General features: G+C 43.0%; 1 long non-coding RNA gene across 1 annotated transcript; it reads right to left on the bottom strand.

The window, feature by feature from the left end:
* Positions 1-18,815: 18,815 nt before the first annotated feature.
* On the bottom strand, positions 18,816-27,108 carry LOC107510290. The gene is made up of 3 exons (XR_001596773.2): positions 26,951-27,108; positions 24,027-24,106; positions 18,816-19,745 (listed from the first exon to the last, which is right to left on the bottom strand). It is a non-coding gene; the product is annotated as an uncharacterized LOC107510290 (long non-coding RNA).
* Positions 27,109-27,302: the final 194 nt, after the last annotated feature.

Raw genomic sequence — 27,302 nt, 5'->3', positions numbered from 1 at the left:
GAGGAGCAATGACGGGGCACCTCATTCAGACCTGGAGGTCAGGGAAGGCCACCCAACAGCGGGGCTGGGACACAGTGGAAACCAGCGAGTCCTGCCCAGCCTTTCCGGCGGAGGAAACGGATGGGCAAGAGCACGGGTTTTTAGAGAAAAAGGTTCGGGATTGCTGAACAAGGATAAGATGGGAGACGGCAGCGTGAGGCTGGATGTGAGCAATGGGCTGATGCAGAAGAGCTGGATGTGCCTTAGGCCAGGGGTCTGCACGTTCTTTTCTGTAAAGGGCCAAGTAGCAAATGCTTTAGGCTTCTCTGGGCATCTGGTCACTGTGGCAACTCCTCAACTCAGCAGTTAAAGCATAAAAGCCACCGTAGACAATACGTAAATGAAAGGTGTGGATGTGTCCCAGTAAAACTTTAATAACACTGAAATTTGAAAGCGATGTAATTTTTCTTTTCGATTCATAGACCTTTTTTTTTTTTTTAGCAGTTTTAAGTCTGCAAAAAAATTGAGCAGAAAATAGAGAGTTCCAAGGCACCACCCTACCCCTATCCATCATCCAGTTTCCCCTATTAGTATTTGGTATCAGTGTGGTACATTCGTTACAATTGGTGAGCCAATATTGATGCCTTATTATTAACTAAAGTCCATAGTTTATGTCAGGGGTCGCCCTTGGTGCTGTACATTCTATGGTTTTTGACAAATGTATAACGACAAGTATTTACTATTACGGTATCACACAGAATACTTTTACATAGAATAGTTTCACTGCTTAAAAATCCACCCTGTTCCATCATTTAGCCCTCCCTTTCTTCCGCCAGCTGCTGCCGACCACAGATCATTTTACTCTCTCCAGAGCTGCCTTTTCCAGAACGTCATATAGTTGGAATCACACGGTATACAGCCTTTCAGACTGGTTTCCTTCACTTAGCATCATGTGTTTAAGGTTCTTCCCTATCCTTTCATGACTTGATAGCTCATTTCTCTATAGTGCTGAATAACAGCCCATTGTCTGGATGTGCCACCATTTATTAACCCATTCACCTCTCGAGGGACATCTTTGTTACTTTCAAGTTTTGGCAATTATGAATAAAGCTTCTATAAACATTCATATGCACGTTTTCACGTGAACTGAAGTTTTTAGCTCACTTGGGTAACTACCAAGCAGCACAATTGCTGGATCCTGTGGCAAGAATATGTTTAGTTTGGTAAGATGCTGCCAAACTGTCTTCCAGAGGGGCTGTACCATTTTGCATTCCCACCAGCAATGAATGACTGTTCCCATTGCTCCACATCCTCACCAGCATTAAGTGTTGTCAGTATTTTGGATTTTAGACATTCTATTAGGTGTGCCGTGGTAGCTCATTGCTGTTTTAATTTGCAATCCCTTAATAGCATATGATGTTGAGCATCTTTTTATATGTTTATTTGCCACTACTCTATCTTCTTTGGTGAGGTGTCCTTTGCCCATTTTTTTCACTGAGTTGTTTGTTTTCTTGTCGAGTTTGACAACTTCTTTGTATGTTTTCGATGAAGTCCATATAATTTTCACATCATAATCTTTTGATTTTTTTCAACAATTAAAAATGTAAGAATTATTCTTAGCTAGCAGGCTGTACAAGAAGAAGTGGTAGGCCAGCGTCGACCCACAAGCCACAGTTTGTCAAACCTGCCTTAGAAGTTTGAATTTTCTTCGTAGAGCCACTGGGCTTCCGTTGCATGCAGGGAAGAGATGCAGCCAAGTAGATACTTCATCATTCTGCCCATAATGGAGCAAGGACAAAAGTAGGCAGTGTGAGGGAGCCCGGAGCAAGGACACTTGTTAGGAGTTTGTTGCAGTGATACAGGTGAGGGGTGGTGATGGCTTAAACTGGGGGAACAAAAGGTTCTGATGCAGGTGAATAGATCCAGACAGATTTCAGAGATATTAAAGAATAGGAGTGACAGAATCTAGGGACTGATGTGGAGAATACAAAGGAGAGGGGACTCAAGGATGATGCCTGGGACTTGGACAATGAATTAATGCTACTCTAGTTCACTTAGTCAGAGAACAGAGGTGGAGCAGCGGGGATAGATGGGGTGGAACCAGGTTCAGTGTGGAATATTTTTAATTTGAGGGGCCATGGGACATCTGTGAGGGCTTTCCAGTTGCTTGCTGGTTGGGAGTTTAGAAGAGAGCCAAGGGCTTTGAAATTAACTGATTAATTACAATGCTCTGGTAATAAATTGAAATCCATCCCAGTAGAGGGCTTTGAGAGAAGAAGGGATAAAAGGAGGTGGTATGAGAAAGGCCAAGAATGAGAGGATAAAGGGATGAAGAGGACCCAGAAGGTACATTCACAAAGCAGGCAGCAAACCAGGAGAGAATAGGGGTCACAAAAGACAAGAGAAGCAATTGTTTCAAGAAGGAGACAGATGCTACGAAGAGATGGCGTGAGAAAAGAAGAGTCAAGGCAAGTCACAGCACAGGTGGGATACTGGAAAACCAAGATGACACTTCTGATCTGCCAGAAAAGGGGACATATGCTTGGAGCCGTTTCTACACATTTGCAAGGACCAGCCGGCAGGAGACTAGAGAGTAAGTAATCACAAAGCTGTCATGCTGCTTAATGCTCATTTGAAACTTATGTTGAAAGACACACGGAAAATATACAGAATGTCAAGGCTGCATCGTTTTCACTGACTGCTTATCCACCCACATCGCATGGGGCAAATCCTGAATGGTGTGCCCTTACCCAGCCACTTCTGTGACATGCTTTTGAGGTCACCCCCAGTCGGCACATTCCCCCAGCCTGGTTCTCACACCTTCCCAGAAGTTCTGTGAGTTACCCCACTATACGTCAATAAATTCTGTTTCTACTTAGGTCGTCTAGGGTTTGTTTCTTTGCTTATATATAAGAACTCTGACTGACCTAAGTCCATTATCTGTCCTGGAAAATAATGGTATAAAAGTCTCTTGGCTCCTGTTGGGATAATTAGGAAATGACCTGTTAGTTAATGCATAGTCTTCATAGTCATCCGGGAAGGGAGGACCAGGAGACTTGTGCCCATGATGACCCAGTCACAGGTCACAAGTGCTTGGAGAGTCCAGTCTCACCAGTCACACTTTGACCAACTCTGGTCCATGCACACCATGCAGCCCAGAGCAGGGGCTCTCATTAGCAGCTATCTCATTCTGTGTAGAGGACCAACGCAAAAAATTCTCCTCTGTAACTTGAAGAAAAATGTAGAAAAATTAACACCTACACTGAGAAATGCTACATGCCAGCGGTCCCCAACCTTTTTTGCACCAGGGACCGGTGCTCCGATGAGAATCTGATGCCAGATGATCTGACGTGGAGCTTAGGCTGTGATGCTAGCTCTGGGGAGCAGCTGCAGATACAGATAAAGCTTCGCTTGCTTGCTGGCCACTCATCTCCTGCTGTGAGGCCTGGGTCCTAACAGGCCACAGACTGGTACCGGTCCGGTCAGTGGCCTAGGGGTTGGGGACACCTGCTATATGCCTTTTCCACTTTGAAATAAACATCTATAGGTCTTAATGATGGTTATTGCTGAGCAGCTCTTTTGGCTGGCCCTTCTGCACTGACCCCTGGCATACCGCCCCAGCCCTGTCTGCTCCTAGAGTTGGATCCCGCGATGGAATCCGGTGTCCCTTTCTGAGTGTTCCCTCATCCCAAGTTGCTAAATTGGTCTTATCTACTGACGTCTCTCTCCTTTCCCCTGGTCCTGCCTCCACGACACCCCTGCCCTCTGAACTGAGTTTGGCATTCCGGATTTTCAGCTAGCTCCTGGTCATGCTCCCAACTCACACACCCCCAAAGTTCTCATAGAAACTTCTCATCTTCAAATCCCCTTGGTACAGTCCAAGTTCCTGTCTCAGCATTCCCCTGCTCTTCCCCATTTTCCTACCACCCATGAATCCTTCAGTCCTAGTCTGGTACATAAGGTGCTAGCATCTTGTTATGCAAAGCACAATGTCCTGAACCCCCCGGGGAATTTAAGACCCCAAAGAAGGCCTGCAGGTATTGTTGGTTACTAAAGTGGCGCCCCCAAGTGGCAATAGTGTAAACAGTTTAGCATTCACCCCAGCTTTAAAATTATGTGACTGGAACTTTACATCACCTTATTTCAGATTTGCATCATTCTAACACATACATTTTTTGTCTCCAATATACTGCAGGTTGACCAAGGCAGTCATCCATTTATTCAACAATGACTTAATGGGTACCTACTCCACCAAAAACTGTGACAATTCCTACAAGAGTGAGGCACACATGGTCCCTGGTCTCTGGGGGAGACACAAAAATTCACATGCGGGAGGGAGGGGAAGAGTAGTCAGGGATGGCTTCCCAGAGGAGGTGGCATCTCAGCTGACATAAGAAAGAGGAAGGGTTGGTGAAGGGATTGGTGTGGGGAGGAACACCTAAAGGTAAGAGGGAACGGGCTGGAGGGCATTTGGGAACCAGAAACGGCGTGAGGGGGACTGGCAAAAGATGAGTTTGACGAATTCATCTCACGGCATGTGCTTTGTGCCAGGAGCCGTTCTCATGTTTTACGTATGTTAATGCAGCTAATCCTCACCAGCACCTTCTGTAGTAGGGACTATTGTTATTCTCATTTTACAGGTGAGGCACTTGGGGCACAGAGAAGTTTAATAACTTGCCCAAAGTCATATAGCTAAGAAGAGGTAGATCTGAGGTGTGAACTATGACTTTGAGCCAAGCTCATGAACTTGACCTTTTACCTGAGAGCAACTAAAGACCTTCAAGGAGAAGAAGAGCCTGATCAGGGTATGCTTTAGAAAGATTATAGGATGCCAGCGTGTTCTCTGATGCCAACAACAAGACCGAAACAGAGGATGTTTGGGAATTAACACTCGGAGAAGACACCAACGGACACCAGAGCCAGTCCAGGAAGCAAGGGGGCAGCGGCATGGGATGGAAGTAGGGTCAACTGCCAGGTTTCCAACAACTGAGTGGGGAGCTGCCAGGATCCCAGCCAAGGCTGCGGAGGAAAGAGCATGGGAATGCACCTGGCTGGCTCGCGGATGCTTCTTCCAGGCAGAAACAGCCGCCCAACTGCCTGAGCCTCCCTGTGCAGTGCCTGCCACCGACTTATCTTTTCGGACTGACCTCTTATCTCTTCGGACATATCCTCTTGCATCCTCCCTAGATCCCCACCTAGCTTGAACCTATTTTGTTACGAACACCCAGACACATTTACAAAGGGACTGAAGGAGCATTGCAATAAATAAGCATATAATAAAATTACATTAAAATGTGAATAAGAATAAATGTTAATTAAGATCAGAGAAAACACAAAAAAGAGCAGAAGTCAAGCTTGGATGGGGGGGGCACGGGGGAGAAGGGAGAATATTGAAACACAAATATTCAAGCTGTAATGTTTTCCTACTGTTGCTACAGTGAAGCTCGAGTTTGACGCTACACTTCCAGTCAAAGCAAAAAGGGAGACATGGTCATTTACATAGCTGCTATTGATAGAAAAGAGGAAGTGCAGCCATCTGTCAGGAAAACTTGTGTGGTCCTTGGCTAATGAGGTTCTCACGTGGGTTTTCGAACCGGCTTGCTCTTCAATCCATCAACGCCTCGTCCACCTTCCCAACACCACACCTTGTCTGGGACATCGCGTCCTCCATGCGTACCAGCACATAGCTATCTGTCAAAATCCTGCCCAAATGCCACAGCCCAGCTTAAGTGGTTTGGCACCCATGAAGATGTCTCTTCCCTCCCTGGTCAGTTGTTCTTCCTTCATTTCTCGACCTTGTTTTCACTTCTTCCATAGCACTCATCGCATTCTGTTATATAGTATAATTCTGTGTGTATATATATGTCTTATTTTACTGAAGCAGGAGAGTCTCATGTGAGAGTGACAGCTCTGGAGTTAGTCTACCTGGATTCCACCTTTGCTATTCACTAAACTATGTGACCTTAGGCGAGTCATTTAATCTCTCTAAGCTTCCATTTTTTCTTCTGTAAAGAAAGAAAGAAAGAAAGAAAGAAAGAAAGGAAGGAAGGAAGGAAGGAAGGAAGGAAGGAAGGAAGGAAGGAAGGAAACCAAAAAATTGTAAGAGCATCATCCTTGCTCTCTAAGCACAGCTCCTGACACGTGGTGAAACTATCATCACATCACCGTCAGCATCTTCATAATCGCCACCTCTCCTCCTAGCGCTGAGCTGTCCCATGCAGTAGTCGCTAGTCACAGGTGGCTCTTTAAATCGAAATCAGTTATAATCACACAAAGCATAAGTCAGTTCTTCAGTGTCACTAGCCTCGCTTCAAGTGCCACACGTGGCTAGTGACCACCACGTGTGAGGGAGGGCATTTCCACTATCGCGAAAACTCTACTGCACGTGGCACGTCTAGAGCGGGGGCCAGCAATTTCTTCTGTAAAGGGCTAAGCGGTCATTGTTCTAGACTTTGCAGCCGCATGGTCTCCGTCACAAGTCCTCGGCTCCACTAATATAACGAGAAAGCAGCTATTGATGATGCACAAGTGAGTGGGCATGGCTTCGTTCCAATAACATTCTGTTTAGAGACACTTAAAATTGAAGCTCCTGTGATTTTCGCATGTCACGAAATATTATTCTTTTGAATTTTTTAAAACCACTTGAAATCGTAAAACTCATTCTTAGCTTGTGAGCTGTACCACAAAAAGTCGGGGGACCATAGTTTGCTGCCCCCTGCTCTGGAGTATACGCCCATCTTATTCATAGCTCTGTATCCCAGGATACTTGTCATTAGGTGCCTATTTCTGCTATACCTTGGAGAGTCACAGGTAATTCACAGCCTCTGTACTGTAAGAGCTCACAGACTCTAGTCAGCAGAGTGATGTCCCCGCTCCAAAAGGCCCAATCCTACTCCCCCGGAAGCATGACACATTACTTGGCAGAAGGGGGTTGCTGATCAGATGACCTTAAGATAAGGAGATCCCCCCGGATTATCTGCGTGGGTCCAACATAATTGCAAGGGCCCTTAAATGTGGAAGAGGGAGGCAGAAGAGCCAGGTTCAGAGAGAGACCATGAGAGAAGGACTTGACCAGCCACTGCTGGCTTGAAAGATAAAAGGGAGCCGCAAGTCGGGGACTGTGGACAGCTTCCAGAGTATGAACAGCAAGAAAGGGAATGCTTCCTGGAGCTTCCAGAGGAAATGCAGCCCTGCTAACACCTTGGGTTTAGCCTGTGGGATCCATTCCAGGCCTCCAGAACTCCAGATAATAAACCTGTGTTCCTTTCAGGCACTAAGTTTGTGAAAATTTGTTACAGCAGCAATAGGAAACTAATACACAGCTATCTACACCACCTAACAAATTAACTGAACACTTAAAGCAACAATCATTCTATCTCATGATTTTGTGGATCAGGAACTTTGTCAGAACTCAGCCGGGTGACTCTTTTGCATGATGCCGTGTTGACTGAGGTCACTGGGTGGTATTCAGCTGACAGATGGGCTGGTCTAAAGGATTCAGATGGCTTCACTCACATGTCTGCTGCCGTGGGGCAGACTGAAGGACTGGACCCCGCTGCACTTGGAGTATGGACACCTCAAGGTGCCGGGCTACCTCCATGATGGCCCACAGCTCCCAGAGAGTGTCCCAAGAAAGCCCGGTAAAAGCTGCATAGCTTTTTATGACCTAAGCTTAAAGTCCCAGAATGTCATTCCTGCCACATTCTCTTGGCCAAGCAAATGACTTCAGCCAGCCCAGATCCAAAGAGAAGGGCATTGAACTTGATCTGTCAATGGAGGGACTGTCAAAGGTCCTCGGCCTTCTTAATCTGCTACAACTAAAAATTGGGAGTCAGTAAGAGGCTTTTTTTTTTTTGATTATGTGGGGTTTTTTTCCCCTACCTTTCTAATATAGAAAAGTACTAAAAAGAAAATTAAAATCATCCACAATCCTACCACCCAGAAACTATCACGTAACATTGTGAAAAATTTCCTTTCAATATTTTTGATGCTCAATCTTTTCAGACCCTCTATGTATTTTTGTACTTTTCCACTAACAGGCTTTAAATAGGGAATAGACATTATTAAATTTGCATGTTGAAACATTGCTTTGGCATCAGCGTGGAGATAAGTTTGGCAGGGAGACAAATGGGACGGCTATTGCTACAAAGGAGGTGGTGGCCCCTCCGGAGTCTGGCTGCAGAAGAGCAGGGAGCGGACAGGGGAGGATTCGGCTATTCCAAGAGCTTCCTCTCACTTAGTTTTTTTTTTTTTTTCATGTGAACAATTTAACTTTAAAAAATATTATTTAAAGTACTATGCAAATACAGCTGCAAGACAAGTCCAATTCAGAAACAGGCTGGACAAAACAGCCATCTGAAAGTGTATTTCTCACTCACATTGCATATCCATCAGGTGGCCTGAAATGTGGTTCCATATTGTCTTCACAGCAGACCTCGAGTTTCAAAGTGACATCTTTCTAGAACATTGTGAGAGGGAGAAAGAAATGTTAGAACAGCACATGCTGGCTCTTCAAGCTTCTGCCAAGGAAGGACACGTGTCAGTCCTCTTGCGTTTCAGAGGTCAAAGGAGATTGCAGGCCGATGAGGTTGTAAATGGGCGAGCAAGACCGGCAGTGGCCTACAGGCCCCTATGGTCTGGCCGTCACCCGCCTCTGATCTTGGCCCCTCTACTGTCCTCCAGCCACGCTGACATCCATGCTGTTGCTCAAGCAAGTCCAGGCCACCTCCACCTGAAACACCACCTTCCCCAGATGGGCTCAGGGCTTGCCGCCCCACCTTCGGGTCTGTGCTTAATGCCCTCTGACGTCTTATTTCAAACTTTCTGCCCACCTCCAGCAGCACACATCATGCTCTCACTCACTCCACATGGAGCACCTTCTGCATATTAGATTTAGTTTACTAGTTTGTTTATTCTCTCTCTCTCTCTCTCTCTCTCTCAGAAATGTAAGCTTCATGAGAGCAAGTTTTTTGTTTTGTTCACTATCATGCCTCCAATTCCTAGAACAGTGTCTGGCATTTAAAAGGTGTGAAAATTATCTTTGCACGAGTCAATGATGAATGGAGGAATACTAGAAAGATTATTAGCCAGAAGGAAGTCAGAAAATGTCGACTTTAACTATATACCTCTCATTACATAGCATGGCATCAGGCTAAATAAATATTAACTAATTTGGTAGCCTTCATTGGAAAACTTGAGAATGTAAAAGTGTACCTGGAGGTAAATTTTGAATTATAGGTAGCTTTAGTTATATATTTTTCCTGTTTTATTATTATTATTATTATTATTATTATTAATGAAACAGTATTTTGAACTCTCACTATATACCTGGCCCATATGTGTGTGAACAAATGTCTTATGAAATCCACACCACACCAGCTCTGGGAGGTAACTAGCATTAGTATACCCATTAACACTCGGGTAACTGAGGTGTACCAGGTAAGTGACTTCTGCAAGGTAACACAGCTGGTCGGCGATGGAACCAGATTTCAAACTCGAGTTTGGTTCTAGCGCAAGGGCACAGCCGTCCACGTCACTGCTCTCTAGAGTGAGCATGATTTATTCTAGAGTGAGCATGATTTATTCTCATAATCTGAAGAAGAAAAGAGAAAGCTTATTTAAAAGAAAAAGAAAAACAAGGAGGAGGAGGAACAGGAGAAGGCAGAGAGGAAGAGAAAGAGAGAGGGAAAGAGAAAGAAAAACAAGAATCTCCTTATAATCAAAAGCTGGTGCCTCCTGACTTCGGCCCAATGATTCTCATAGGACAGTCCCCTGACTGTGCTTTCAAGACTCCATAATCACACAGGCATTTAAAAAATCTCCTGAGGTCTTCTCTGCCTACTCCAGACATTGGTCTGACTGATGTGAAATTGATTGCAAAGTTGGCTGGTTCCCAAAAGAATGCTTTCTTTCATAGTGATCAATCAACAGCTCACTGAATCACTAAACGTGGTACGGACGGTGGAACTTGATCGCTGAGCTCAAAGTATGTTTCTTTAGAATCATTGAAAAGAATACAATATTTTAAATGAAGAAAATATACTTCTTCAGCCTTTGCGAGATTAATTGGAATGTTTCCTCTTTTATCCACCACAACCCCTCGTGCCCAAAAGCCGTGGCTGCAAAATGAAGTCTCTGCCTCTGTGGTTCAGGTATTATCACGATTTCGCAGACACAGGGAGAGAGGTGGGGACTTGAGAAGTTTCTATTTCCAGAGTAAAAGAACAAAGGGTCAAACTAACAAGTGGTCACTAAAAGAGGAATATTTTTAGAAGGCTTAACTCACTAGAAGCGACAGATGCCTTCTCCCCCCTAGTCCGCCCTCTCTCTTTTTACAAAGCAAACCTATCACTGCATTATTACGATACAGTCCAGGGACTTGGAGTAACTCCGAGGTCTAAGATAATTTTCGGCAACAGCTAGTTTTAGAGGTCACTCGACACTCAGCCCTTTGTGGAGGCAAAGTCAGTCGTTGTCTCCCGGTCTCCATCTCTGTTAAACTTAATTTAATTCTAAACAAATAGCACTGCGCACCAACTGATGCTCTTTTCAGGATTCTTCCAAGGTGATTTGGTGGGTGAAATCATCTAATGAGCAGAAAGGCAGCCCACTGTCTGCCCTTGAATTCGACAAATCGAAAAAGTTTAGATTGTTCTTCGAGTCCTAGGTAAAACAGATACATCTGAGATGTCTTTATATATTCTCAGGTATTCTACTAGACTGCTAGTTTGATAGTGCTTTGCTATTATGGTAGGAAATATACTTATTTTAAAGTGAAGGGAGCAAATATAACTGCTTTGAACAATAAAATTTAACACTGTGCAGGAAATCATCACATTGATTTTCGTGACAAATACAGGGACACTGTCTTACTTTGGATGGTCCCCAGGATCCGAGGCCTCACCTAGACTCTGATTGCTTTCTGCTTATTGCGGAGGACACCATTCTGTTTTATTAACCCTTTCAGGATAAGTGCAGTGAGCTTTCAAAACTGGCCCAGATAGAGCTTCCTCAGTCTGATAAAGGGCATCTTAACAACAACAACAACAACAACAACAACTACAGCTGGTGAATTGTAAATGCTCGATAAATATCAGTTGCTAGTATTTTTATACGGAAGTTTTAACTTGCAAGCAGTCAAAACTGCCGGCCTCTTGCCTTATGGCTGCATCCTGCTAACTGCACTCACCTTTCACAATCAGGCTCAAACTTCTCCCCTTGACCTCTCTGTACCCTCCAGTAGCCTGTGCCTTCCCCCTGCAGCACACAGCACTTGCTACACGGTCGTGAACCATTTCCTAGTCTCTGGCTTTCTTTGAAGGCAGAGTTTCTCTTCCATTCTGTGCCTCGCCCATAGCCATGCCTAGCACCTCAGTCTCCCTTCCCTTCATCTTCGCAGCTCGGCTTCAATTCCATCCCATCCCAGAAGTTTTCTTGTCAACTCCACCTTCCACTGGATTTTCCTCCCAGCTTTATTGGGGGAGAGGTATGACTGACAAATTAAAAATCGTATAGATGTAAGACGTACAACGTAGTATTTTGATGCAAGCATATCTGATGTAATGATCACCTCAGTCAAGCTAATTAACCTACCCAGGACCTCACGGAGTTATCATTTGTGCCGTGTGTGTGTGTGTGTGTGGTACCCCTGGTTTTCATAAGTTCCAGTCGTCTTTGTATCACCAGTATCCAGCACATATTAGGTGCTTAAGTAATACCACATGAATGAATGAATGAACAGCTAGATAGATGAGTAACTGTCAAGTGTCTATAATATATAGTGTCTGTAATAAAGAGGAAAATGTCTGGTTATCATCGCTCAGAAAATTCAAGTTAAATATAACAATATTTTTAATGCATAACTAAGCTTTCAAGGAAGAAAGGGAAACCTCGGGAGCCAAAAACATGGCCAAGGCAAACATGGCAAATAAAAAAGCACAAACAAAAAGGGGGCTGAAAACTAGACTTGTAAGAACGTGAGCCGATGCACCTGGAGGCAGAGACATGGCTGTTAGACTAGGCAAATGACAGGCTGAGATTTATTGCCTATGTAGACATAGGAGATGGAGCTTTGGACCCACATGAGGCAGGAAGTTGAAACTACAACCCCACATAAAACCGAGGTCTTTGAAGTTCTACCACCACAGGAAACAGGTAGGAAACTACCCAACAGCTCAAGAAGACAAGGGTGCTTTTCTACGTCTTCTGAGTCATGGGTAAGACAGACACTCTCCCCTGAAGAACTAAAACTTTCAGCCTGCATTGCGAGTGGGTTTAGGCTTCAAGTATATCATAAGCTGGGTTGTCTGGGAACCTTCAAACTGAGAAATAAACATTTTTAAAAAGTCCCAGGATAATGATATCTCTTGGGTAAATTGGTGCAGCCACTGTGGAAAACAGTATAGAGGTTCCCCCAAAAATTAAATATAGAACTATCATATGATCCATCAAGTCAGCTTCTGGGTATTTACCTAGAAAACAAAATCGCTAACTCAAAAAAACCTACATTTCTGTTATTGCAACATTATTAACAATAGCCAAGGCATGGAAGCGACCTCAGCGTCCATGGATAAAGAAAATATGTGTGTGTGTGTGTGCACGTGCGCGTGTATGCGTGTGCGTACACATACAATGGAATATTATTCAGCCAAAGAAAAGACATCTTGCCATTTGTGACATCACAGATGAAACTTGAGGCCACTATGCTAAATAAGAAAGAGAAAGACAAATACCACAAATACCGTATGATCTTACTTATATGTGGCATCTTGAAAAAGAAAGAAAAAGAAAACAATAAATTCGTCAATACAGAGAACAGATTGGTAGTGGTCAGAAGCAGAGGGCGCAGGGTGGGCAAAATGAGTGAAGGGGATCGAAACGTATAAACTTCCAATTATAAAATAATAAATGCTGGGGATGTGATATACAGCATGATGATATAGTTAATAATACCACATTGCACATTGGAAAGTTGTTAAGAGATTGGATCTTAAAAGTTCTCATTACACACACAGAAATGTAACTAGGTGTAGTGCTGGATGTTAACTAGACTGATTGTGGTGATCATTTCACAGTACATACGAATAACAAATCATTATGTTGTACATCTGAAACTAATATAACATTATATGTCAATAATATTTAAAAGAAAAAAAAAAGAGGTACACCTAAAATTACAGTGAAAAGTTAAAAGCAAAAATGGGAAAAGAGATATTAGAAAAATATTTGCCAAAACTATAGCCATATTTATATTGGCAGTGAAACAGTATCTAAGACAAAACAGTATTAGAAATAAAGATATTACATAATGACAAAGGAGAAATTTCCTGGGAAGATATAAAAATTCTGCACTTGTATATACCTAACCACATGGCCTGAAAATACATGAAGCAATGTGACATAGATACGAATAAATACACTTAGCAGGAAGCATGCCAGATCCACGTGGGAAAACTAGAAACGCCACTCAAGGATGCAAAAGAAGATTCGAACAAATGGAAAGGCACAGCATTTCAAAACAACAGTGTCGACGTCCCTGAAATAAGTTCATAAATTTAATAAAATATACAAAGTTTCATATTTTTGTTTGTTTTATGCTTTGCCTGATTTTGTTTTTGCAAAAGCAAATGACTTAATTCCAAGGCTCGAAGGGAAAAAAATGTGTAATTGTGAACAGTCTAGAAACTAATGAGGAAGCACTGCCCCTCCAGCTACAAATATATTACGAAGCATGGCGCATGCACATGCTTCGTAATATATTTGTATGCGTGTGCACATACAAATCAGGGGTTCAGAGCAGGAAGTACCAAAGTAGACTCACATGTATATCGAAATTTCACTTATGATGAAGATGGCATTTAAAATAGATGAGGGGGAAATGAATTACGTAGTAAATTATATTGAGACAATTGGCTATCCATCCAGAAAAAAAAAATACTCATCCCTCTGACCTATCATAGAAATTTCTTTCTTCAGATACACTCAAGGATGATAGAAGTGCAAGAACATTCACTAGAAACACTACGAATATCCATTAACATGGGGTGGTTAAATAATATATGTATAACATATAAAGACATATAATATTATGTCATTATGTATTATATAATAATATATAATACATAATGATATATAATATATGAAGATATAGTTTATATATTTTTTCCTCACAATGGAAAATTCAGCCTTTCAAAAGATGAACCAACACTACATGTTCTAATGTGGTGAGATTTTCCACTGAACGTCTCTAAAGGATGAAAAACAAGGTAGAGAACCAAGAATAGTCTATGTGGTGTGTTAACATCTGTGTTGAAAAAGAAGAAAAGGAGAGAGGCAGACAGACAGATGGACAGGCAGGCAATTTCTGGAAAGGTTCGTAAGAAACTGATAACAGTGGTTGCCCCCAGGGAGGGAAGCGGGGTGGGCAGAGCCCAGAGGAAGGGCCGAGACTTATTTTCTATATACCTTTCAGTACTTTTGAATTTTGAACTTGTGCACATATTATCTATTCCAAAAAAATATCTCTTACAATTAAGAAAGTGAAAAATGGAGACTTCTACTACCTCCAACGTGACAGACTAGATATCCTGAAATCCTTCCAGCTACAAATACCTGGTATTGCTAAATAGAATGTGACAATTCACGGCCATAGTGAGTGATTTTTAACCTACTATCTCCTAGTATTTGTTTGATTAAGCAGCCCAAAATATTACCAAGAAAATCCAAGTTTTTAACAATTTAATTTAAAAATTCGATCTAATGGCTATATGCAGAGAGCTCAGCACCCAACAATTAGTGGACTTCCATTATTTTTAAACACTATAGAAGGCTTATCAGAATTGACCAGGCCACACACATGTGCACACACACACACATACACATATGTATGCATTAGGCTGAGAGGTAGGAGTCAAATAAAATCAAGCAACCCCCAAATCAATGTCACACCACCATGTTCTCTAAAATTTGAAATCAACTTTAAATATATCAATAATAACAAACTTGATATGTTTATAAATTTTAAATATTCCTTCAAATATATATATATATACACACACACACATACATACCTATATATGTATATATACACATGTATTAGAAAATATTTAGACCTTAGCAATGAAGAGAATGTGTATCAAACTGTCTGAGCTGAAGCTAAAACAAGACTTAGAGGAAATATTTCACCCTCTGCACATCCTTCTGCCTCCTTTATTTACTCAATATTATGTTTCTTGAAATTTTATTGACAGATGAAGACTTAAGTCGCCTATTTAACTGCTCTGTAGAGACACATGGCACACAGACCTGACTCCAAGGAAATTCTCGCTGTGTTTCTCCAACGAGTATGCTATTGGTAGAAGTTTTAGGTAGATACTTCCTATTTGGTTAAGGAGTCCTATTCTACGCCCAGCTGGCTAATGATTTTTACCATGAATGAATTTGAAATTTATCAATCCACTATGAGGTCTACTGAGAAGATTATGTCTTCTCCCTTTATCTGTTAATGTATTAAAATTGCATTAAATGTATTAATTAATTTTAATGTTATGCTTTCCTTTCATTGTAGAAATAAATCCAACTTTGACTTTATAATTTTTAAAGATTTTAAATGTTTTAATTACATAAGCAAATGGAAAAAAATCAAGAGTTTTGATTTTAAGTGTCGGTGTTCTCTGGTTTTTGTTTGATAAGCTGATTGAGAGACCTTGATGGGGATCTGTGAGAGGCGCCACCTGACATCCTGCTCTGATCTTTCATCACAGGACCGGAGGCAGCCCTGCCTGCCTGCTGCCAGCCTTCTCACTATGTGTGACATCAGGCAGCCGGAGATCAGGCAGGCCCCTGGGGCCCTGCTGTCAAAGCCACCCAGCCCTCAGCTCGGGCACATGCACGGGATGTCCAACGCAGGAAGTAAACCTTCCTTCGGCATCGTCTTCATTCGTTAGAAAGCACAGCTCATCTTTTTAAAAACAACCACAAAAATGACAGCTGACCTTTCCAAAAACTCAGCCCAGGAAAAAACAAGAGTTGATCTAATTTAATGCTCCAAATTTGAAAATGTTCCAGGCTTAACATTTTTCAGCTGAACTGAAGATGCTGAACTATATATAGCTGTGTGTAATTTAAAATAAATATTAAAATATATTTAATGGTTTTAGAAAGATTAGTGACCATCAAGACATTACCAATGAGCAGCTGAATACTGAGATTGTGAGGCAACATTGCATTTCTTTCTCGAAGAGTTCCTTTTCCTGTTAACAAGTTTTTAAATTGAACAACTAATACATGCTTGTGTTTAAAATGCTGAACAGTGGGCAGATTATACAAATAAAAAGTAAGCACCTTCCCAGCCCGTTATCTCTAATCTCCAAGCCACTGGGAATGAGAAGAAACCTGGAAACCACTGTTTCCAGTGCCTCTCCATCGTTCCAGAAATCAACAATGCACATCCAGGAGAGAGAGGGCAATTGATTGGCAGATTGACAGATAAATCAGCAGCTAGATCAACAGTTCTTTCTCTTCATTCTAATCAGTTCTGTGTAACTCTGAATTTAAGCTTAAATGTAAATTTGTAGCATGATGTTTTTGTTTCCACTGATCTCTTGTAATTTGTTTCATACAAGAAACCAAAACTTGTATCCTCAGATTAATCCTTCTCAAAATGAAAACTTATATACAATCTGACGTTTGCCAAGAGCAGCTGACATTTTCAATTACATCAATTTAAAATACAGTTACTAAGAGTATAAAATGTAATGGCCTCAAGAATTTGCAGAAAAGTGAGCCAGAAAAACCTAATGATCAATCAAGATATCACATTAACAAATTATTGCATTATAGAAGGATGCCTGAGTCTAAAAATTATGACCCCAAAATGTTATTTTTTGCAATTTGTAAGTTTATTTTGAAATGCATGTATCTCTCTTACCCCCATTACATTTTATAGCAAGAAAATACTTTTAAGAAAAAGCTTTATATTTGAGTGCCTTGAACAAAGGGACCAGCGTTTCCATTTTTTCCTGCACATTACATCTCCGGCCCTGGTTGGTAGCTTTGTTGGCTCCACCCTGTGAGTCTGAGCGGTGAGGGCAGAAAAGCTCTTAGGAGTTGGGCCTGTGTCCCCTGGAATGTGGGAGGGAAGGTTGTGAACACAGAGCCTCTCCCTGCTCCTTAGCAGCAGGGAGAGGGGCGAGAGGCAGCACTGGAGAAGTCTCTCCCCCAGCCACAGCAAGGTGAGGATTCCTAAGCTCCAGGAGTAACAAAGGCTGTAGGAGTCACCGAGGCTGGAGCCATCTCCGAGGGTCCCACCCGCCACTTGCCGGTGTAACAGAAAGAAGAGGCTGTGGGTGGGCACTGGGGGAAGAAGCTGAGGAAGGAAGCCACAAAAGGTTACCCAAATCAGGAACCAGGCAGTGCAGAAGTTCCCATAAGAAGTCTCTGAATAAGCGCAAATGAGACCCATGAGAGAGACAGTCTTCTGGAGACGTCTGGAGAGCCGCCCTAACGGGTGAGAGAGAGCGAGGCAAGAAGGAACGAACCACGAGGGTGTCACTGATGAAGACTCCCTCTGCTCTCCCGTTAATCCCATCCCCCAGCTCCCGCTCAGGAGAAGATGGAGATGGAGTGAAAAGGAGAAGGTGGGAAAAGAGGGAAAGAAGGGAAGAGGAGCTCGGCGGTTCTGAATTGGCTTTGAGAGAGACATTTTCTACTCTCCGGAACGACCCGAAATCTTAGGGGATTTGCCCATTCCATAACTTCTGTAATTACGTAATTGTGAGTATAGCAAAATAAGCAGTCTCCTGTTTGTCCATCCACTGAGTTCATGTGAGAACCCAGTTACACGTGCAGTCACACATGCATTTTTAATAGAAATAGGCCTTATGCTTCCTTTTTTGTATAACAACATATCTCAGAGAGAGTCCTGTGTCACTACCCACGGAGCTGCCTTATTCTTTCAATGACTACATGGCATTCCATCTGAAGATTGACCACAATTAACCTATCTTCTATTGATGGATATTTTGCTCTTCTTAGACCTTTTGTTGTAGGTGTATTGCTTTTCAATCAGAAAAAAAAAATGCATTGAGGTTTTTTTTTAGTACCTATCACTGAGAGGCAAAAAAACTACATTATTTTGATTCCGTGGTTTATCTGCCCAAAACAACAAGGTTAATTTGTACGGTGGACTCTTGTGTCTAGTTTCCCAACCCCCACCCTGCCATGTTGTGGTGATCTAGCGTCGGGTGGTAAAAGGTGCATGTCTTTGGAGTAGCAGAGACTTGAGGGTGATAGTCACCACTCTATCACTATTAGCTTGGTGACCTTGAATATATTGTTCATGTTTTCTGAGTTTCTATTTCTTTGTCTGTGATATGAGACTAATAATACTTACCCGGGAGTGTTGTTATAAATAATAGAGATAATCTTTGGAAAATATGGAGCCTTTAACGCATGCTCAGTAAAGGCGCATGTTTTAATTATTGTTTTTGTGTTTGTGTGGATGTGTCTGAGTGCAGCAAAAACAAATTACTAACTTTTGGTTTGCTTTTCCATCACTCAACACTTGCTATACATCTTGGCCACCTTTGGCAATGACATAGTCTTGAGGAATACAAACATATTTTAATATTGAGCTAAGCGAAGGATGTTGAAGAGAAACACATGGTGTTTAAAGGTGATGAAGTTTAAAGGCAAAGAAAAGTATCTCTTCCCATTAGTAGCCATCGTTTGTCCTCAGAATGTGCTTCAAGGATGCCTGAGTCTACCCAAGAACCTCTGGGGCATCTGCGCAGACAAAATTATTTTCAAAACAATACTAAGAGGCCTTTTGCTTTTTATCACTCCTATTCTCTCACAGGTGCACAGTGGGGTTTTCTGAAGGCTGTATGATGTGTTATATCACCACAGATTGAATGCAGAAGCAGCCTTGAGAATCCAGCTGCTTTCTATTAAGCCAGACATTAAAGAGATTCAGAAAATGTAAAACAGTGCCTCCCCTCAAGAGCCACTAATACTCTACAGTTAATTGACATTTGATATTAATACTAAATTTGGACATCATTTTCCAAGAGAGGCAAAAAATATGACACTTATGAGTTGATGGAAAGCTAATATTTGTCCGATTTTAAGTGTTTGATTCCGTAAGTCAGACAGCAAATATTTTATGGGCTGGTATTATGTGCTCAAGCATTATTTTAGATGCTGGGAGAAGACACACGAGACCCTGCCCTCATAAACCTTACTTTCTAGATGAAGAAAATAGACAGTAAACACATAAACAATAAACAAAGGAGATAGTTTCAGGTCATAATAACTGCTTTGAAGGAAGTACACAGGCTAATGTTATAAGAACCCCAGAAGTGGAAGAAACTGGGGGCTATGTGGTCACGGCAAATTACACACTTAGGTCAAGAGGACCTAAGAATCTATACTATGTTCATGGATTGGAAGAAAAGAAGGACAGAAAATAACAGTCTGCCATGCACATAGTCAATGTGTAAAATGATGGGACAAAATAACTGATTCCTGTCTTGGTGTAAGCTAAATCTCTTCTTAAAAAAAAACAACTCTCCTGTCAGTCCTTGGGAGTTGCTAAAACAGTATTCTTTCAAGAGCTCAGGAGAAAGAACCCACCAGGAATGCAGGTGCAAGTGTTGATAAGTTCTGGAATGCGAGTCAGAAGCTGGCAGTACTCCAGAGAGTAAGGTCAGACAGGCATCATCCGTAGACAGAGGATAACTCAAACAGCCACTGGTGGGGACAGATTGCTGGGGACAAAACAGAGAGAGGGATGGACCTAAGAAATAGATACTTTCAATACTTTAAGATCGATCTTGTCCACTTGATATTTTTCCTATGGGCTCTTAAAGAGCCGCTGGAACCAAACTTCCATAAAAAAAATTAAAAACCTGCCAAGGGACATTTCTGACCTCAGAGAAATAATGGAAAGTCTACATAAATCATGGCCCCATCAGAAAACTCTCAGTCATGTTTTTGGAAGACATGCCGGCTTTTCGTTCCTCGCACATATTTGCCATCAATAAGGAAAACAGGAGATCACGCGGATAATAGGAATCAGATCAAACTGGTGCATTTGGTTTTCGCCAACAAGCATTTGCCAGTTTGCGTTTCCATTTATAACGGAGGTTCTCACGCATCAGAAATGGGGGGCCGACTTCAGCCGCTGCAGCAGGCTCAGCACGCACGCCGCTATCCTTTGGGACAGCGTTCCTAGAATTAAAGGAATACTCAAAACACCGACCAGGACATTTCATTCCAGTTCTTCACCAAGTGACACATTTTCCATCACCTCTCACCTCCTCTCATGGCTTCAGCTACTACCTCCTCACAAATGATTCTGGATCTCTCTCTCAATCCCACCTACCTGCCCAGTGCCTGGGACATAGGGGTCAAGTGCCCACATTAAGAATGGAGAAAACAAAAATGATCATTTCGATAAAGGCAGAAAAAAGTATTGGTGTTGTCACAATGGACACTGTAGTCCTAGCGGTAATGAGACATCACCCTCCACTGGCGAGGACAAACATGCATTTGGTCGTTTCCAATAAAGCGGGTGTCTGCATGCCAGGGCTTCCAGCAGTTGCCAGAGAAGGCATTGAAGGGACCTGAATGTCCCGCAGAAGGTAGAGGCAAGAGCTAGTGAAATCTGGGTAACCAATGACACTACCTCATTTCCGCTAAGAAGCCACTGGCAGACACGCGGCACACTGACCTGTCTTTCCTCATGTCTCCGTCTAATAGGTCGCTGAGTCCTACAGCTTCTCCCTCCGTCCCCCAGGTATCATCTGTGTCCGGGTCTCATCATTTCTAACCTGGACTGATGTGCCAGCCTCCCACCTGGTCTCTGCCGCTACCTCCCCATCTCTCTTCTATAGCCTCTACCTCTGCTGCCTCATGAGCTTTCTAAGCTGCAAGTCCGATTTTGTGGCTCATCGTTGCTCACACGCTCACACAAGTCAGGCGTGCTGAGGAAGTGTTCACTGTTTAGCCTAGAACCAATCTGGCCTTTCTCTGGGCATCCGTATCTTGCCAAAAAGTTCAGGGAGGCCCAGGGTAGGAGGGAAGGGTATGGCACTCTGATCAAGCCAAGAGGGCCCATTGCACAAATGTTTAGCCAAAAATGCTAACATCAGGAGGGGCCAGACAGATGAAAGGCGGCCTATGAAAACAACACACACTTCCTACTTTAAAAATGTTTGACAATACAGTCGGTCCTCACCCTTTTGGTTCACCACACACTGTTTTTCAATTGGAACACAGGACATTTACAGCGGGGTACGGTGTCTCAGCTATGCGCCCACAGAATTTTAGAGTAGGAAGTAATCATTTGGTCTAGCTTTTCTTAAACTTAGTCCTATGGAGCAATGGGGACTGAAAACACCCGCAAGTAAAGATCATCAGGCTCATTCAATCGACGTTAGTTTAAACTTACTGCAGCAAGGGCATGTGGACGCCTGATGGCGCATGGGGTGACTCAGTAAGAGGTGGTGGTGGGGGGGCTGAATTTGTGCTAAGTGACTCTAAGGTGGGAAGGGTATGAGAAACAAGAATCAAGTCAGGGTTGGAGCTGGTCGCGAAGTGAGTGGTTGAATAATTGGGTAGCCCAGAAATCTTTGTTTAGGAGGTAGAAGGAATGGATCGAGTCTAGGGAAGGCATTGGCAAGAAGGAATTAGTCACTCGGCGTTAGTCATTTTGCAGCTGTGGTGTGGCCTTGGGAACAACATTGTTTTCTGTTGGCCTCATGCTGGCTTTGTTTATGACCGTCAGGAACATAACGGTCTGCTGATCGGGAGTTATGGGTGATCCTGGAAGACAAAGTTCTAAATAAGCCTGGGAAGTACTTGTTAAATGATGTTAAGTAAATATGAAGTTGAGCTTTTAACACGCTAAAGAGAACTGTGAATCCTCCAAGACACCTTCAACTGATTTTCAACACAGCTGCCGGAGTGATTCTGTTCAAATATAAGTGACAATGTCACTCCCGCCCCTAGCATTACAGCCTGACCTCCTTTCCTATGTACCCTCCCCCTCCTCTCCCTCCAGTGTTCCATGAGCACCTGTGCTCCTCCTGCTCAGAGCGCTTTCCCCTCACGTGGTCGCATAACCTGTTCCCTTCAGGTCTTCGTTCAAATGAAGCCTTCCAGTGAGGCCTGCCCCGCCCGCTCTATCTAAGATCCGTGCTCTCCCCAAGATTTCAGAACACCCCCTTTACTGCTGTATTTTTCTCCTTAGCATTCCTTGCTGTCCCAGACACTCTGCATTTTATTTTTCTTGTTTATGGTCTCTCTGCCCGTGTAGGCTGGAATTTTTATTTATTTTGTCCCGTGGTGCATTCCCAGGACCTGGAACCATGGTGAGAGAATAAGAGGCACTTGATAAAAAAAAAAATTGTCAAGTGAATGAATATGGAAACCCCCTCTCCAGCTTCTCCTCCAGCAGAGGAAGTAGTGAGGGAGGCCTCTGGGTTTCCCACGTATAGACAGTAAAGAGGTTTTAGGAGAAGACACAGAGAGCCTCGGGGGCTCTTCTTCCAGGCCAGCAGACCAGCTCCAACTCACTCAAGCCCGCCTCTCCTCGGAGGTCCACCCAATACCTGGAACTAGAGACCATGGGCCACTAGATGGCACTGTTCACCAAGAATTGTGGGATTCTTCGCCCTCTCCCCAGTCCCTTTAAGGTATTTAGACCCGCTTTCTCCCCAGAGGTGAAGGATTCTGAGGAATGAATACCACTCCCTACATCATTTCTCTAGATGAGTTAGAAACCCAGAGTCGTACAGCACGGCACCACTTACTAACCAAACTGGCCCATATGTGCAGGTTAACCCTTTGCTTGGGAGCAAAAGATGTCTTCAAATACTTCCAGTGATACCGCAAAGCTTTAGTCCCCTTTGAAAAGCTGCAAAGACTCCATGCCCTCTGCCTTGCACTTGGCCTGTCGGCCTCTTGGCACAATGCTGCCTCTTTCTCTCCGCCCCTTGCCTCTGTCCCTGTATAGAATGAACTACCGGTTAAGACGCCAATTCTATTTCTAGCCTTGAGCCACTGCAGTCTGAGAGGCAGCACGGAATGGTGAACTGGGAGCCCGGTGGAGGGGCCTGAGTGCAAACTACATATCCATCACGGACTGCCCTACGGGCTGTAGCTGCTTACCCAACAACTCTCAAATTTGGTTTATGGAGCTGCGTGCTGGGGATAAAATCTGCTGAACGGGACAGATGTAGGGAGCATTAAATGAAAAGATGTATTCAAGCTTTCTGTAAAACTTTGTTTTCCATTTTCAGTTATCACCTATAATTATACTATAAAATTTAAGTCAGGGCGATTGGCTGAACCCTCTCTGTAACCTCAGCTGACCTTAATTAAGATGTCGCAGAAAACAGAAACTCCATGATTGAACCTCTCTATGTTGTCTTGAATAACAGATCCTTAGCTCAAGGTCTGTCTGCAAACGCAGAGATGGACAGCTACTGTCTTTATGAATATCAGCCGATCGCCAAGTATTTGTGGAAAACTTATCATTTGCTTTGGGGTTTTAGAAATTATTCTGGAAGCAAAAATAAGGCAGATGTAGGGAAAGGATGAAGACAAAGACACCAGTTCACTCTTCAGTGAGATATCACTGTTTCTTACTTTTGAGAGGAAATGTAGAAATCAAAGAATGTGAGAATGGTTGTTGGCTTTTGCCCTTTGTCCTCCCCTTCTTGTAAATCAATAAAACGAGAAATAATGGTTGCATTTGGGGAGCAAAGGCACATAACAGGGGCTGTGTCTTCACTGCAGCCATGCTCTCCCCATGGACTGTGCCCATGCTTAGAAACATAAAAGCCAGAATGTGCCTGCCTGTTCGGCCATACCTCTGGCTAGGGACTTCCTGTTTGCCAATCTCAGGGTACCATCTCCTTTCCCCGAAATCACCCCACAGTCCAACCCCTCCCCTCTGACTCTAGAACTATCGGGCTGACTCCTTGAGCTTTTTTCACCTTGTGACACATCACCCACCCCCCTCCCCCACCCCCAAGACTTACCTATTCTCTACTGTCCCCGGGCCCTTTTTTCAAGGTACTACCTGCTTGTCCATTAAGGGTTGACTCTCTCAGCACAGGTTCTGAGTGTTCAAACACATTGGGAAAGAAAAAAGAGATTATTTCCTGTGACCTGATTTTATAAAAATAGAATAGGTTTTATAAAGAGAAGAGGACAGGAGTGGTATTTGCTCACCTAGTAGTTACTCTAATTATAGACAGTTGAACATTATGGGCAACTATATTGGGTGACATGAGAGTTGCGTCAGACAGGATGTCTCATTTCCAGCTTCCCCTGTTAATGTCCTGTGAGTGCCCTAATCATCATTTTTAAATGACAACCTGATTGTTACACAAGCAGGAAGTCTCCCCATGAGCTGAACTGTAGCCGGTGATTTTGTATTACCAAGGACGTTTGAGTCCCAGAGCCCAGCTTTATTCTCCCAAGACTTTGCTGACTATTTCCCTAGGAATAATGGATATTTTGTCTGGGAAAAGAAAGACACAGGAATTTCAGTTGGAAGAAGGAGAAAAAGCCAAAATCTTGTTCCCATCGTGGTAAAGTGTTGTGTTCTCCTCCTCCCCTCTAGAACCTTTTGCTTCTGTTATTTGGCAGTGAAATTTCTGTTTGGAAGGATTAGGATCCCATAAACCCAACATTCAAATCAAGGGTTTCCACTCCCACAGAACCTAGCATTAGGACGTAAACAAAGAAAAATCAGCCTGACATTAAATGGACTTATCACCTCTGAATGTATTTATAACCTTTTCCTTGGCTCTTTATATGAATGGACATCTGGGAATTTTTCTTTTGAGGGTGGAGCCTCTCAAAGAGGCTGTTTACACCTCTAACAGAGGTCATAAACTGGCCCTGCACAAACCACATCCAGCCAGCTGATGTATTCAGTTTGGTCCATGAGGTATTTTTTTAAAATAAGAATTAGTTGTCAACATTTGAAATTTTTACATAAAAATATAGGTTTATATAAAATAGAGATTTCTATAAATATAAGTTTATATAAAAATACAGATTTCTGTATTGTCTTGGGAAAAAATAAAACCGGCTGAGGCAGCCCTGAGATGTTATTTTCACATGGACGGTGGTGGATGGTGGACTGTGAATCCAGCAGGAAGCAAACAAGGAGGATCATTCACAGGAAGGGTGGGGCCAGGAAGATGACCAGGTTTCTTCCATCTCTGCATCTCTAGGTCTGAACCTTAATTCCAATGAGCATCCAGTTCTGTTACTTAGACATGTCTGAAACTAAATGCATCTTCCTAAATACCTGCCCAGATGTCGATCTTCCGAAAGCAGCACAGTGCGCTGCCCCTTTCATAACCATGGCACGAGCTCTAACTCTTCCCTCTTCTTCCCTGCCACTCCCCCTACTTCACCAGTCGCCATACCCTGTGGTTTATGCGCTCAAAACTCCACTGGGCACCAAGACAGTTGCCAGCCTAATGAACACTCGATATGTGACTAGTGTGAATTGAGATATGCTGTAAGTGAAAAAGATACACTGGATTTTAAATACTTATGCAAAAAATAATAATCTAAATTAACTGATTAATCATTTTACATTGATTACCCATTAACTTGATATTTTTAACATATCAAGTTAAATTTTAGAAGATTAAAGTTAGCGTGCCCATTTGTTTTTACCCTTTTCAAGTCTAGGCTTTACCTCTTCTAATCCCTTTTGCACAACCTGGCTGAGTTTATCTACTTTTATCATGAAACGGTCCTGTTAAAAAACTAACCCCAGCTCCTAACTCTACCCCATAATGTCCAAACTCTTGGGAATAACAGCTTCTGCTTAGAAACCTTCTGGGCATTTTGTGTAATTCTCCCAGAAACCTGGCACCTGGTATGCCAGACTCTTGGTTTTCTAAATAGAATAGGAAGGACTGAAACATTTGCCTAAACTAGGAGCAGGGAGTGGGAGCACCTTTGATCTGAGAAGTTATAAAGATGGTGTGAAGCATCCGAACGGCAGCTCTTTTCATTTACGATGGTTAATACAACACCTCACAATCAACATGTGTGGATCTATGCAATGAACTATTTTTACAGTAGTTGAGAGAATAACAGTATTGAGAGAAGACACTGTTACGCTTGCATTTCAAAAAACCAAAACGAAATCTAACCAGAAAAGCTTAAGCAAAATAGTGCTCTTCTCTCATCCATTCTAGGTCCGAATATATATATATATATATATAGAGAGAGAGAGAGAGAGAGAGAGAGAGAGAGAGAGCACGCTTAGCCATGAAATAGATAAATTTGAAGTGCTGTAATACAATCATTAAAATACCATTTCTTCTCAAACTTTGAAAAGCATGCATTAAAAACTCATGAGGAATTAAATAAATGCAAAGCTAGCATAGCTAACGATTCATAAGCTGTACTGGTAATTCTGCAGGGCAACGTTATCTTCGTTAGCTTGGGAAAAGCGACCCTTTGTCACTTCGAATTATGTGAGTTTTGAATTGTGTTGTATTCAAGACTTTATCTCTTTTATAAAGTACACCATCTGATACACATTTTCTTTCTTTTTTTTTTTTTTCAGCTACAGCTCAGGTTTTTTTTCCAAAAGTGTCTAGCTGAGTCGTTCGGTACATGGATCTTGAGAAGCCCACAGTCTGCCATTTATGGTGTTACTCTGGACAAGTCTAGCAGTTCCGTGCTTCAGTGCCGCGTCTTTAAATTGGACATAATTATACTTTACTCATAACGTTTTATAAGAATTCAACGACATAATATACATAGTTAACACAGCGCTTGTCATGGAGTAATTCTCAACGGCAGTGCAATGGGTAAGATAACTTATCTGTCTGGCCTTAGCGTCCTCGTTTTAGAAACGTTCCTCAAAGCAGCGTGAAGACTCTACGGAAGGGTGGGGCTTTGGCGTCTAACGCCATCTGCTAACCTCTGTAAGTTTAATAGACGAAGAGGTACACATGACGAGGGGTTGGGTGGGGTAGGAACCAGCGCGTCCGTCAGTCCCCTTTGCGGCGGCCGCGATGCAGATGCGGGACTGGAGCCAGCAGGTCTGGCCCCAGCTGCACTCGTTCTTCCTTTCTCCCGGCTCGCCTGCGGCTCTGGCAATGAAAACACCACCACGTGGCCTGCAGCCCGCGCGTCACACGCCTCCGCCCAATGGCGAGCCGCGGTCACGGAGTTGGGGGCGGGTTTCCAGCGGGGAGGTTCCGCCCACAGCCGCCGCCCATTGGCTGAAGCTGCGCCGCGCACGGAATCACGGCCAATGGTGGCCGGAAGTG

Source organism: Rousettus aegyptiacus, unplaced genomic scaffold (assembly GCF_014176215.1).
Source record: "Rousettus aegyptiacus isolate mRouAeg1 unplaced genomic scaffold, mRouAeg1.p scaffold_m13_p_6, whole genome shotgun sequence".
Taxonomy (NCBI): Eukaryota; Metazoa; Chordata; class Mammalia; order Chiroptera; family Pteropodidae; genus Rousettus; species Rousettus aegyptiacus.
This window is presented reverse-complemented; position numbering and strand designations above follow the sequence as displayed.